The 14,773-nt window shown below is 48.4% G+C and overlaps 1 protein-coding gene across 3 annotated transcripts in view; it reads right to left on the bottom strand.

Moving 5' to 3' along the window:
* SMIM14 (small integral membrane protein 14) overlaps window positions 1–14,773 on the bottom strand; it is a 36,230-nt gene that overhangs the window by 20,936 nt on the left and 521 nt on the right. The window contains exon 1 of one of the 3 annotated variants that reach the window (XM_085863728.1): window positions 14,586–14,772. The exons of 1 other annotated variant lie outside the window; for it this stretch is intronic. The gene's annotated coding sequence lies outside the window, so the exon portion shown is untranslated. Of the gene's footprint in view, window positions 1–8,396; window positions 8,541–14,585; window position 14,773 lie in introns of those variants that run through there. One more of the 3 variants, XM_085863727.1, reaches the window with a different exon arrangement.

A 14,773-nucleotide genomic window follows, 5' to 3' on the forward strand; every position in this document is an offset into this window, starting at 1 on the left:
AGTCTCTGTTCAGCCCACTGAAGAGAAACAAACTGCCATTGTTCAGCTGCCCTCAGTCTAAATTGAAGCCCAATGATCAGCAGCAGATTACATCGCTGAAGAAAACATGTGCCCTCTTCTCACAGTTGTATGTGTCCTGTCAAGTCCGTGATGGAGACATTGAGGAGTTCTTTTGCCATGAAAATCAATGTTATCCACCATCATTGTCCAAATTTGGAGAGTTGCGGTCAGGTACAAAGGCTGACCTAGTCAAGTGCTTTGAGGAAACTTACCCTACTCCACCGGAACAGGTTCCTGAGGTTGGTGTCATTCTCCTAGATGGCGCCGCTATCATTAACATGTTGAAACCAGGCCCTGCCAAAACCTTCCATGAATACTCCAAGTGCATTTTCCTGCCCTATATTCAGACCCAGCTTACGAAAGCCAGCAGAGTAGACATTGTCTGGGATGAATATATTCCAAATAGTCTCAAAGCAATGACGAGGAAGAAGCATGGAACAGGTACACGAAGACGTGTTCAACCAAATAGCAAGATCCCAGGAAACTGGGAAGGATTCCTCAAAGTCAGTGAAAACAAGAAAGAACTCTTTGTATTCTTGGCGCAACAATCGGTGACAATCCAAACTGAAGAGAAGACATCAGTCGCCTTTCTCCATGTGCACACGAAGAAACCGACACTAGGCTACTACTCCATGCAGCAGACGCTGCTGCGAATGGATACCAGAAAGTCATGTTGCGTACTGTGGACACTGACGTGCTTGTCTTGGCAATATCATTGTTCAACCAAACGAACCTGAGTGAAATATGGGTATTATTTGGCACAGGAAATAATTGCAGACTCATACCAGCACACACCATTGCCCATACCCTAGGTCCAGATAAATCTTTGTCTCTGCTAATGTTCCACGCCTTCACCGGTTGTGATCAGACGTCATTCTTTCTGAACCGAGGAAAGAAAACAGCATGGAACACAATGAAGGTTTTCACAGATGTAGAAGTCTTTGCGACTCTTGGTAGAGTACCTCCTTCAGACGAGACATTGAAAGAACAAATGCAAACAATTGAACAGTTTGTTGTCGTCATGTATGACCGGACAACCGTAACAATGTTGACGATGCCCGAAGAGAGTTATTTACTCAAAAGGGGAGATCCATTGAGTTCATTCCACCTACTTCAGCTGCACTGTGTCAACACACAAAGCGGGCAGCATATCAGGCAGGGCATTGCTGGGGCAGGCATTACTGCGAGATCCAGTTACCAGATCCTGCTGACTGGGGATGGTTTAAAGGGGCCTCACAGTTGTGGGAACCTCTGTGGACAACCCTGCCTGAAGCATCCAAATCATGCAAAGAACTTCTTAAGTGCAGCTGCAAAGTGGAACTTGGATGCCTGCGCCAGTGCAAGTGTGTGAAGGCAGAGATGGCATGTACAACATATTGCAAGTGTCACGGAGACTGTGAGCGTCAATAATATGATAAAGCAATATTCAGCATCATTTTGTGCCGAGAGGTAGATTGCTGTTTCTATATATAATTAACGATGGACTGCTAAAGAACCATTGCTGAATCTTGTTGCGATGCGATGACTTAGATCTATTATAACAAATGAATGTGCACCATATTGATAGACGTTTCTCTTGAAAAACAAATCATAGTAAAGGCCATGCCTACATGTGATAGTAATAAAAGAATTATAATTTGAAGAAAACCTGACTTCATTAAGGATACATTAGCTTTTCCAGTTATCCACTTAACAGTTGGGGAGATCCACCTCTCTAGAAATGGAGGTTAAAAACGGTTATTTTTGTCCAATTACTTTGTATTTACACATGATAATATTCCAAAACTTAAAGACGCATTGCGTAGATGAAAGCTACATGTCATAAGAACGTTTTGCCAACTGCAGAACTAATGTGCTTTATTATAGGAAGGGAGAGTTTGCATTCCCCTTTTATTATGCAAATGAGATAGGCAATAATTTGGTTTAACAATGTAATTTGGTTTAAATATATGAGGCAATATGCGACTCAAAGCATGGAAAGAATATATCAAGTAGCGTGGATGTTATTCAGCAAAAACGATCCTTTTTACCTCCTTTTCAGTGAGGTCGATCTCCTCAACTGCTTCAGCATGGTGGCCATCTTGGATTTCTGCGACATTTTTAAAATTGTTGCATTGTTGAAATATGCAAACATCAGTAAAGAAACTAACTCTGCACTATCACGGTTAAAGAGCATGAAAAATATGAAATTAGTACATTTGAATATTACAACCAAGTCAGAAAGCTGTTTTTTACTCAGTGGTGGCCATTTTGAATTTGGCAGACATCTTGGAAAGAAACTGAAATGGCCCCATATCGAGAAATGTTCAGCACATTAAAAGCTACATCTGTGCCAATTTTCATGCTTATCACCCAAAATGCACAATTGGTCTGTTATGTGGCACCATTCTGCAGCACTATCAGTTCTAAGGTGATATTGTTACGAATCTGGAAGCCTTGTGCACACAGACATTCAGGTCCCCTATAGCTCAGTTATATCGGTAAGTACATGTTTCTAGTTAGAATCCCGTCCTGTGTCTAATGGGAATTAAGTGTACGTGCGCTGCGCAGCTATTTTGATAGTTAGGATTTTTACTACAACAACAACGCCAACAACAACGCCTGCTCGAGGAATCATTCGCGCGCTTACGAAGCGCTTCGTTCTGGCCTGGCACCAAGTCAGAGAATGCATCGTTTCCCACCCAATGGGCGACGCGCGGGCCAAGACGTGGGGCGGTCCTTTGCAAGAAGGCGGGGCCGTATCACGCGGTCTGCCCATTGAGGGCATGCCACGCATCAGCGGACCGCAGGAGAGAGCGACGAAGGAACGGGGACAAGGACTAAATTGCGTCTGGGCTGCGAGAGCACGTGGTCTAGTGGTCTGATGGGATCTCTCGAGGCGCGTCTGGTCTGCTCGACGCTCGTCTGGTCTGATCTCGTCGCTGGCGTCTGGTCTCATCCCGCCGTTGGTGGAGCGTGCTGGAGCCCGGCGCTGCCTCCGTACCCGGTGTTTGCAGCGGTATCGAGCTGCGGGTTCAAGTCTCGCTGAGCAGGATCGACAAGGGCCGTGTGAGGCGGGAAGGTCCTTTTTCTTTTGGGGTATTTGTGTGTGCGCGTGTGTGACTGGGGCCCCATCTTTAAGTAGTAAACTGTTCAGTGCCTTTGCTGTATATACTTGCATTTCTTATATTCGGTTCAATTCTGCTCTGCGTTTCCCCTTTCCCTATTGTGAATAAATACCCCGATTGTTCAATGTTTCAGCTCGCTCGTGTCTATTCCTTCATGGACTTAGCATGCTGCGTGTTGGGAATTAGCCAGACCATTGTGCCGTTGTAACGGTATTCGGGACCGACGGAACTCGGCGATCAAACGGGGGGGGGGGGGGGGTTGCTCCCTACACTCCTGATCCGAATCCCATGAATTTTGTGGAGGCGGAGGGGTTCAAATCCCACTCCTGACACCAATTGTTGTAGGGCCGAGTTTCGGTCGCGAGCACGACCGTGAGGTGGAGCAGTCGGGTCGTCTCCACCGAACACACGGAATTTATAGGTCGTCACCCGGGATAACTCCAGAGCCGACGGGTCCCTCATCGGACTGAAGATCGCCAATAGGTCGACCGTGTGGGATGGGGTCGATTGCCAATTTAAATTTACCTAAATACCCACGTCGTCCAAACTACCGGGGAAATTCACCCTCGGCGGAGCTCGAGCGGAACGAGCCAGTAGCGTGCTCGAACCATGCGTAACCCGAGCGGATGGTTACCGAGATCCGTCGGTCCAAATGCACAATTTACCCTCGCGACTTCTCAACACGCACCATGCTAAACCAATGAAAGAAACACAAAAACGAGCTGAAACATTTAACAGGGGATTTATTTATAATGGGGGGAAGGGAACACACAAAGAGCAGAGTTATCGGAGTATAAGAAATGCAGTCAATGTACAATCAAAAGCACTTATCCAGTTGCTACTTAAAGACGGGCCCACACACAGACATGGACCCCAATGGTCTTTAGTGAAGGCTTCCAGCTCGAGAACAGGTGAGCTGGAGACCAGAGCCTATGCTTGGACTTGTCCACCTCGTGTGGTCTTCGACGATCTGGCTCGGCGGGACTCGAACACGCAACACAATGCCGCTCCAAGCACCAGGTACCACGCTCTCCAACCGGCCACGCACCAATCGACCAAGGCCAAGGAGAAGATCAGAGGTGACGATGATCGAGCTTGGCGGGGCTCTAACCCGCAACACAATGATGATGACCACCACAACGACGACCACGACCCTTTTACCACCATGACAACCTCCAACACCTCAATCCTTTTTCCACCTCCACTACCCAGCCTGGCGTTTCTTATATTCCTTTCTCCTCCGGGGTGAGCACATCGCCGTTTGAGGCGCTCTCCACCCTCATTGGACGGGGCATCATGGGAAGGTCACTCTCTGTGGCCATCTCAACCCTCATTGGCCGGCGTGTCGTGGGAAAGCTGCCTTCTGTTGCCATCTCAACCCTCATTGGCTGGCGTGCCGTGGGAAAGCCGCCGTCTGTGGCCATCTCAACTCTTATTGGCCGGCATGTTGTGGGAAAGCCGCCTTCTGTGGCGTGATTGGACAAGGGTCACGCCCCTGCCTTCCTGGGCAGAATCCCCGTCTGAGGCGATGGAAATCTCCGCCCACGTACGTGGCTGAACACACGTGGGCGATGGCGTCGGTGTGTGAAGAACAGTGAAGGAGGTTTGTTGTCAACGAATCTCCACAGCGCACACATGTAATTCCCGTTAGACACAGGTAGGGGGCCCTAACTCTAAACACATACTTACTGATATAACTGTTCTATAGAGACCTGAATGTTGAGTGCAGTAAGCTTCCAGATTCGCAACAATATTATATAAACACCGTTCGGAGACGTTCGGGGTATAAAACAATGTCCTAATTAGACAAATGAACCCCTTTTGTTTAGATCAGAACTGCTGCTTAGGTCAATCCCGCATTTTTTATTTTGAAATTCAGCTCACGTAAAGAGAGTCTAACTAAAGGTTATCGCACTTCAGCTGTAATGCTTATAACCATCCAGAGAGTTGTATTCGCACATTATTTGATACTTCGGACAGTGGTTATGTCTGGACGTATCTGGATGGTGGTTATGTCCGGACGTGTCCAGATGGGTTTTTCTCCATACAGTGTTTGTCTCCAGACGTGTCCGGGTGGCACATATCGGCACCACAGAAGTGACATTGCACAATCACCAGACACTGTGTTGTGGGGACGGCTACTTCGTTGCAGTGAATGAAGATCTTCAACTTGGGGATTGCCCGAAGTTAAACCATTCGTTGTAGCAAACCTTCACTATTCGAACATTCGTTAAGTGGGGGATACCTGTATATAGCAAAATATCTCAAAATGTTATTGATGGATTTTGACAAAACTTGGTGGATGAGTTGGGTTGGTGACAAAAACAAGCCGATTAGATTTTGGTTCAGGTCTGAATCTCGATCCGGCCTATCAGTGGGATACAAAACGTAAACTGTTCAGCATGGCGAAGGTATGTGCTCTACCGAGTGCCGTTCTACTTACATAAGGATTTGTACAAGGAAGCCCGATTGGGACAAAATGTGTGGGCTCGACACGGAACTGTGTGGGCATGGATATACAATTGTCTCCATGCACAACTCAAGCCGGGGTCACAAACTAGGGATACCATTCCATACATTAACTACCCTCTGAATGAAAGGCCCTTGCCTTAATTACATCCTAACTCTCTTCTTCACTCTCAATTGCTATGGTCCCTGTTCCCATCAATGTCCATTTTGCTGAAAAACGTTTCCGCACTGTATGTATGTCTGTATGTATGTATGTCTGTATGGTGTTGGCTTAATGGTTTGGGTGGTGGGCTCGGGATCCGAGGATCCTGAATTCAAATCCCGCTCAGCTGTTGAATTAATACCAGGTGGGGTTGACTCTGCCTGTCATCCTTCTGAGGTCGGCAAAATGACTGCCAGCATGCTGGTTTCTGTCGGAGTGGCGATCTGTCCAGGATTGTACCCAATAGCCAAGGAGACTGCTTAAGCAGCACCAACGCTCTGCACAGAGTGTGGTCCCAATGGATGGATATAATATATATATATATATATATATATATATATATATATATATATATATATATATATATATATATATATATACTGTATTTCTTCTTCTTCTTTCGGCTGCTCCCGTTAGGGGTCGCCACAGCGGATCATCCTTATGATCCGCATAGTGATTTGGCACATGTTTTACGCTGGATGCCCTTCCTAACGCAACCCTGGTCGCCTCTTACGACACAGGGATATGGTACACCTATTTTCACCAGGGTATACACCGGCCCAGTGCACTGGTACTCACTTCGCCGACCTCGGAAGGATGACAGGCTGAGTCAACCCCTTGGTGTATTAATTCAGAGGCCCAATGGGGCTTGAACTCAGGACCTTTTGGATCCCAAGCCGCTGCCCTAACCACTGCGCCAACACCAGGCGACATATATATATATATACTGTATGTATGTATATATATAGATATAGATATAGATATAGATATAGATATAGATATAGATATATATATATATATATATATATATATATATATATATATATATATATATATATATATATATATATATATATATATATATACACACGTACGTACGAGGTGTGTTCAAAAAGTATCCAACCTTAATTTTTCATGCGTAAACAAATGAAGCTAGGTAGGCGTGGTTTGGTGCACGTATGCAGGCGATTCTAATTCGTATGCGTGAATATTTTCCCGCCTGCAGAAGATGTCAGTCGCCGACAGACCGCCGATGAGTGAGGAAGTGTAAGTGAGCGCCGTTGGATTTTCGTTTTTGACAAAATGACGGATCACTGTGGTCCCATCTCTAGTGATCGCTGTGTTGAAGAAGTTGGGATCGCTGTTCACAGTCTCCAGCATGTCCTGTGCGATCTCCAAACGGAGTTGCTTCTGCTCGATTGTTAGCAGCTTTGGCACGAACTTCGCTGAGATTCTCCTTAAGCCCAAATCCTCAGTCACAATGGAATGAACCGATCCAATGCTGACGCCTGCCTCGTGTGCAAGTTCTTTGATCGTGATTCAACGATCCTGCATCAGCAGGGTCCTCACTTGGTCAATGACGATCTCATTTCGGGATGCTGAGGGCCTACCAGAACATGCTTCACTTTCCACTGATGTGCGACCATCTTTGAAGCGGTTGTACCACTCTTTTATCTGTGTGGTGCCATTGCTTCGTTCCTGAAGGCCTGTTGAATCTTGCGGATCGTTTCCACTTGGGAATCGCCAAGCTTTACACAAAATTTGATGCAGTAGCGTTGTTCAAGTTTTTCCGTCATTTTGTCAAAAACGAAAATCCGACAGCACTCACTTACACTTCCTCACTCATCGGAGGTCTGTCGGCGACTGACAGCTTCTGCAGGCGAGAAAATATTCATGCATACGAATTAGGATCGCCTACATACGTGCACCAAACCACGCCTCCCTAGCTTCATTTGTTTACGCACGAAAAATTAAGGTTGGATACTTTTTGAACACACCTCGTGTGTGTATATATATATATATATATATATTGTTGTGGATCTCCCGCCCGCCGACGTGCGAACGACCGCGTTTAGCCAATGGCAGCCGTCTCGCCCACCGAACGGACAATCCAGTCACGGCTTTCCGGATCATCGCCGAAAACCAGCCACGGGTGTGTTTTTAACCACACCACAACCTTGTCCGTCCTCTACCCGCGCTACAGGGTCAATCGCCGAATTGTCGATATACCTAATTAATTGAATGGGTAGATTGCCGAGAGATTGTACCTCAACGGGGCCGCTGGGACACGAGCCGCTTAATGCAGCTCGCTCTGTTTGGGATAACCGAGCGGGGTGTTATCGCGAGCCGTTGGACCCGATCGCTTTACCAGCTATTTAAAAACCAACTATATTCCGAGTACAAGATGGCAGCTCAATTAAGGGAAGAGGACGCAATGAACGGGTGACATTTAAACAAGCACATTTATTTACAAACATAAGCACGTAAGCAGTCATGTATCAATGAAGCAATTTGTCAAAGCAATGCATGTAATACAAGCAAGACGAAGAATGGGGGTAGGGACAAGACGCGAGCAAGACAAAGAGCTACAACCGTCTATTTACGATGTACACACTTAACAGTTCTACTTACGGACATGGCGCCACAACGTTCATTCAAAAGAAAAGCAAGGAAAAACCCCAGGACAGACAAGGGGTAGACTGGACCCCTTGGGGTCTTTATAACACGGAGCCGTGTAGACCGCAGAGGCTCCGCGAGACCAGGCTGGCTACCTTCACCTCGCTGGGGCGACCCGCGACGTCCCGTCTCCACGACCCACGGTAAGGCACGGCTCGACAGGCCACGCGCCTCCGCTGCTCTACGCTCTCTCCTCCTTTCCACAACCTCCAACGCCGACGACTCTCTCTCCGTGCAGAGCCAACTCGACAACCCAGAGACGACTGAGAGAGAGAGAGAGAGAGAGACACAGAGCGTGACCCACACAGAGCACGACCTTTCGTTCCGCGTACCCTTTTATCTACACGGTGCTTCACCCCTCCCTTCGCGGCACGCGGAGGGAGAATTCTAGATGTTTTGTTGCTGTTGCCCCCAAGGGGAGGTGTCGCTGGGGCATTGTTCGCCCAAAATGAGGCCCCTCCTTTACATCAACTTTGAACCCTGGCGCGATCTGCCCCTCCCCCGTCCCGGCGCGCAGGAAAGCAAGGAAAGTGGGAAGGGAAATCCCAGGCGTTATCGGAACTTCTCTCTTCGGAGCTGTGGTTCTGCCCGCACTCCGCGGGGGCAACGGGTTTTCCTACCGTTGCCTTTGTTCCCTTTCTTGATGAGTATCCGTGGTGTAGAAGTTATTCGATGTGGAGAGGTTTGTGGTGTGGTTGTTGAAGTAGTGGTGTGGTTGTTGAAATGCGGTTGTGGAGAAGGTGGTTGTGGTTCTTGTTGTGGAGAAGGTGATGCTGGCGTTTGTGGTGGTCGTGAGGGTGATATGGTTGGGTGGTGCTGGTTAAGGTGGTTGTTGTGAAGGTGGCTGTCCGTTGTCTGTTGGGATGTTGGCGGTTGACGAGAAGGTGGTGGTGGTGATCGTGGTAGTTATGGCGGTTGGTCCAAAATAACGATAGCAAAAGAAAAACACTACCTCAAAGATCACAGACCTGATCACACGAATAATCCCATTAGACAACGGTGGGGAAATCTATCTGAACACAGACTTACCGGCATAACTGATCTAAGGACCTGTATGGTGCTCTGAGAATTTTCACAGCCGTAACAATATATGTATATACCATGGTGTCTCTGTGGCTGTCTATCAACTGTATCTTTCTTTGTTCCTTTTGCATGGCCACACATTTTAATTTACAAACTCCAATCTCAGAGTACAAATAAAGCTTTGTGTGTGTGTGTGTGTGTGTGTGTGTGTGTGTGTGTGTGTGTGTGTGTGTGTGTGTGTGTGTGTGTGTGTGTGTGTGTGTGTGTGTGTGTGTGTGTGTGTGTGTGTGTGTGTGTGTGTGTGTTTGTGTGTGTGGGGGGGGGGGTAACATGGGTTATGTGGCTGTGGCCTCACATAGGGGTGTGGGTGGCGGGGCAGGGCACAAATTCTCTATGTAAATGAGTACCGTGTAGCACCACCTTGTGGTGGTGGCAGAGAGTATTACAATTTCGAAATTGCCTTTGGTTACAATGTTACTTTTTGACGTTTCTCTTCCCGTGCAATTACAAATAAATATAAATGTTTTTCCTTTTGTTTAAGGAAAAACAAAAAATACGGTCAGTCCGTCCAAGACGCTGTATGACTACATGTCTATTAATTACATACTGTTTGAACATCAATTGAACCCTGACTTTACACATGTACGTCTATTAATTACGTACTATTAGAATGTACTTTTTGACGCTTTAGACTGATGAGACCCCTTCGACCATTGAATACCCTGTAAGACCCCCCAAGTCCCTTAAGACCCCATGGACCCATAAGACCCCAAGGACCAAAAAGACCCAGATGACCCCAAAGTCCTTGTAAATTCTCAATGTAAATTTGTAACATGTAGCGCCACCTGGGGGTGGTGGCAGAAGATATTACAATTTCCTTTTTTTTACCTGGGCAACCCTGAAGTTAAAACACTCTTCCCATGATTAAATTTATTTTCCCTCTCTTCTCCACCCCTCCCCCAAAAAAAAAACAACTGGAGGGGGCCTGTCAATGTGTGTGACATTTCTAGCAGGAAGGGACATCAGGACGAATCGGGGCAAAGTAGGGGTGGAGTAGGATGTGAGGGCAAAGTAGCGGTGGAGTGGGATGTGAGGGTGGGGTTAAAGCACTCAATGCATGGGTGAATTTTTCTTCTTTTCCTTCTCCTTTGTCAGGTCAGGTTCGATCTGTGACCTGCTACAGGTACCATGTAAACCTGTACTAACCTGTTCCATGGTCGGGTTGTCGGCGACTAAACCGTCTCCCCCACCAGGTTTTCTGGTGAGGAGGGTGTTTGGATATGGACACCCAGCAGGATTAAAAACAAAACCTGTCAAAGGGCGGAGGAGCTCCTTGTGAGCCAACGGCCATCCATATCTAGTGCCCAACTGTGTCTGCGGACGTCCTCCTGCAGTTGGGTTACTTCTTATTAGGAGGTTGGTGGCAGGATTTGCACTCCAGCCACCGTAAAACGCTTCATTCCGCAAAACGCAAAAACGCAAAAAAATCTGAAAACCCACTCCGTGGGAGTACCTCCTGTGCAGCTTCCCTTCGCAGGGCAGCTCACCGGATGATGGGATTGGGGCAAAGCCTTCGGGACCCCCAATCTTTGATAGGAGGGAAACCACGGGGTAACATCCCTGGGTCAGATTGCGGGAGAGTGTGTCGGAGTGGTGCTGAGGTGTCGTCCACCAGACGGCGGTCTCCTTGGGTTAACCTGAGGCGGTCCCTTCGGGTGGGTGCCTGGAATGTCCTATCCCTAAGAGAGGATGATCACCTGTCTCTGTTATCATCTGAGCTCAAGCGTTTGGACATCGGGATTGCAGCTCTCTCTGAGGTTCGGAGACCGGATTGCGGCGAGATAATGGTGGGTGGTTACACCTACTATTGGTCTGGTCGCTCTGATGGTTACCATACCCAAGGAGTTGCTGTAGCTGTGTCCAATAAGCTGACCCCAATGATAATTGAGGTAACACCGGTCAACGAGCGTATTATGAGATTAAGGATTCGTCACTCCTTAGGTGTCATTTCCCTGGTCTCTATTTATGCTCCGACGGAGGCGAGTGATCTTACCGTGAAGGATGCATTCTACGCCACACTCGAGTCTGTGGTTGATCAGTGCCCCAGACGAGATACACTTCTAGTCTTGGGGGATTTCAATGCATCGACTGGAACTGATAGGGATGGTTATGAGGTGTGTGTTGGTCCCCATGGGTCAGGAACTATGAACCAGAATAGCACTAAGTTCCTTGACTTTGCAAGAAGTCATGGACTTAGGGTGGCTGGTTCATGGTTTCAGCGCCCGCAAGCTCATCGCTGGACTTGGTATTCCAACGCTGGCGGTGTGGCAAAGGAGATTGACCATGTCCTCATTGACGGTCGTTGGAGGATGATCCAGAACTGCAGGGTCTACCGGAGTGCTCAGTTCCTCAATACTGACCACAGGCTTGTTGTAGCAACTCTAAAGCTGCACCTTAAATCCTGGAGAATGGTACCATCCCAGCCTAGGCTGGATGTTGCCAAGCTCAGGGATGAGAGAGTAGCTGAGGAGTTTGCGAACAGGCTGAGTGGACACTTGGGGGGTCTGGGTGCTTTGGGGGGTCCTGAAGAGTTGTGGAGCACCTTCAAGACCACCGTCCTTGATGTTGCCGGTGGATGCCTTGGAGTTCACCGCAGGGCAAAGAAGAATTTTGTCTCTCAAGGGACACTGGATACCATTGACCAGAGTCGCAGGGCCAGGCTGAATGGCAGAGCTGAGCTGTTCAGGGAGCTGAGGCGTAAAACTGTACGTGCACTGAGGGTGGACAAGGAGGCCTATGTGCGAGGAATCTGTGAGGGGGTAGAGCATCACCTGTGGACAGGTGATTCTCGTCCCGCTTACAGGGGAATTCGCGCATTACGTTCATCCAAGCCCATCCCTCGGAGCACTGCAGTTCGAGCAGAGAGTGGTAGGCTCTTGACAGAGGAGTCTGAAGTGAAGGCCCGCTGGGCCGGTTACTTTGAGCGGTTGTACCAGGCTGATCCCCCAGCTGTCGAGTTGGACGTCAAGGGTGTTACAATCCCTGTTGCTGACCCTCGAATCAACTGTGGTCCACCATCGCTTGTGGAAACACGGGCTGCGGTGAACCAGTTGAAACGGGGCAAAGCTCCAGGGATCTGTGGCATCCATGCTGAACTTCTCAAGGCTGGTGGAAATGCTGCACTCGCGTCGTTGCATGCAGTTTTGTGCTCTGCCTGGAACACAGGCATCATCCCAACTGACTGGAAGAGGGGCCTTGTTGTCCCTCTCTGGAAAGGGAAGGGTAATCGCCAAGACTGCAACAACTACCGAGGGGTGACGCTGCTCTCAGTGCCGGGCAAGGTCTTTGCTCGGATAATTCTTGATAGGGTTCGCCACCATCTGCTTGAGCACCAGCGTCCAGAGCAGTCAGGCTTTACACCAAAGAGGTCAACGATTGACCGTATCCTTGCTCTTCGTGTCCTCACTGAACGCAGACGAGAGTTTCGGCAGGGGCTGCTTGCAGCCTATGTTGATCTCTGTAAAGCGTTCGATTCAGTGAATCGGGATGTCCTCTGGAGGATTCTTGGTCTTCGTGGGGTGCCACCGAAACTGATCGATCTGATGTCTGAACTCTACTCTGGTACTGAGAGTGCTGTGAAGTGTGGTGGTACCGCCTCTGACTTATTTCCAGTTGTTACTGGAGTTCGTCAGGGATGTGTACTTGCCCCCACACTTTTCAGCACTTGTATGGACTGGATTTTTGGGAGGATGTCGGAGAGATCAAGTTGCGGTGCATCGTTTGGCAATGTCAAGATCTCGGACCTTGATTTTGCAGATGATGCAGTCATCTTTGCGGAGACTTTAGACATCCTCTTGGGGGCCCTCGAGGTGCTGAATGAGGAGTCGGAGCCGTTGGGATTACGGATTTCTTGGGTCAAAACAAAGATCCAGGCTTTCGGTGACATCTTGGATGCTGCTGTCCTGTCTGTGTCTGTTTGTGGTGAGGATGTTGAGGTCGTGGATAGATTCACTTACCTTGGCAGTGATATTCATGTCTCCGCAGGTTGTGAGCCGGAGGTCAATAGACGTCTGGGTCGGGCCTGGGGAGTCATGGATTCACTGGATCATGGGGTGTGGCGCTGCCGGTACCTGTGCGGGAGGACGAAAGTCCGAGTCTTCAGGTCCTTGGTACTTCCAGTCTTGCTCTATGGGTGCGAGACTTGGACTTTGACCAAGGATCTGAGACGGAGACTTAATTCCTTTGGTACCAGGTCTCTTCGGAGAATCCTTGGCTATCGCTGGTCGGATTTTGTGTCCAACGAGCGGTTGCTGAGACTCGGATGAGATTTGTTACCTGCATAGTCCGTGAGCGTCAGCTGCGGCTGTATGGACATGTGGCTCGTTTTCCTGACGCTGATCCTGCTCACCAGATTCTCTCAGCGAGGGAGTCTCATGAGTGGAGGAGGCCAGTGGGCCGACCACGTGCCTCATGGTTGCAGCAGGTTGACCATCATCTCAAGGAGATGGGGATGGGCCTGGCATCTGCCTGGGGGATGGCCAGACGGAGGCCCCTGGAGTACCGGCGGAAAGTGGACGCAGCGACGCGCTGTTCTGGCACATGCTCCCATACCTGACCTGACCTCCTTCTCCTTCTTACCCAAAATTTTTGTCAAAGAGGATGACTAATTGATCCGTCAGCGAAGCGATGGATAGGCTCCACGAGCAATCTATCCCCTTCGTTTAATATCTTAAACATCTCGACCATATCCCCTTGTAATCACCTCTTTCTGTAGTGAATAAAGTCCAGTCTTCCTTCTGCCGTTCCTCATAGCTCAGTCCAGCTGGCTCGGGAATCAATCTACATCATCACTGTGTGCTGGACCCTTTCCACGACAGCTCTATCACTTGTCATACATGGTGGTCAAAACTGAACACAATATTGCAGGTGAGGGCTCAAGGAAATTCCTGCAATGTTAACACTACGTCTTTTGATTTACAAATCATATCCCTCTACGAATACACAATCTGAAACCCTTTCATCTTAACATAGTTATGGCAACCACGAATATACAACGTGATGTTTCAACCGCCCACCTCCCAGGCTCAGTGCGTACACTCTTACTATCATCGAGTCTGGGTGGGGGGGGGGGGGGGGGTTCATTCACCAAGTTTCTTGTGGACAGCTCGCCAAATGGTTTAAACACTGAAGCAAGCACTCGATTCAAAACCGTTAAGGAACGGCTGGCTTGGCAAGCTGGCTAGCTAGCTGCTTGGTACCGAACACACCTCTGGATTTCTGCTCGTCCTCAGCACATCATATTCACGCCACGTTGAGGAAAATAATGTGAACTACACGACGACCAACTATTATTATTACTCATACACAAAATAAAAGAGAAGATTAAAAAAAACAACACTTAATAAACCGGACGATGTGACTCATTTTACGATTCCTTCGGTCGGAGTTCATCGGA

This window comes from Eptatretus burgeri, chromosome 18 (assembly GCF_056783735.1).
Source record: "Eptatretus burgeri isolate ZD-2024b chromosome 18, Ebu_testis_v1, whole genome shotgun sequence".
NCBI lineage: Eukaryota > Metazoa > Chordata > Myxini > Myxiniformes > Myxinidae > Eptatretus > Eptatretus burgeri.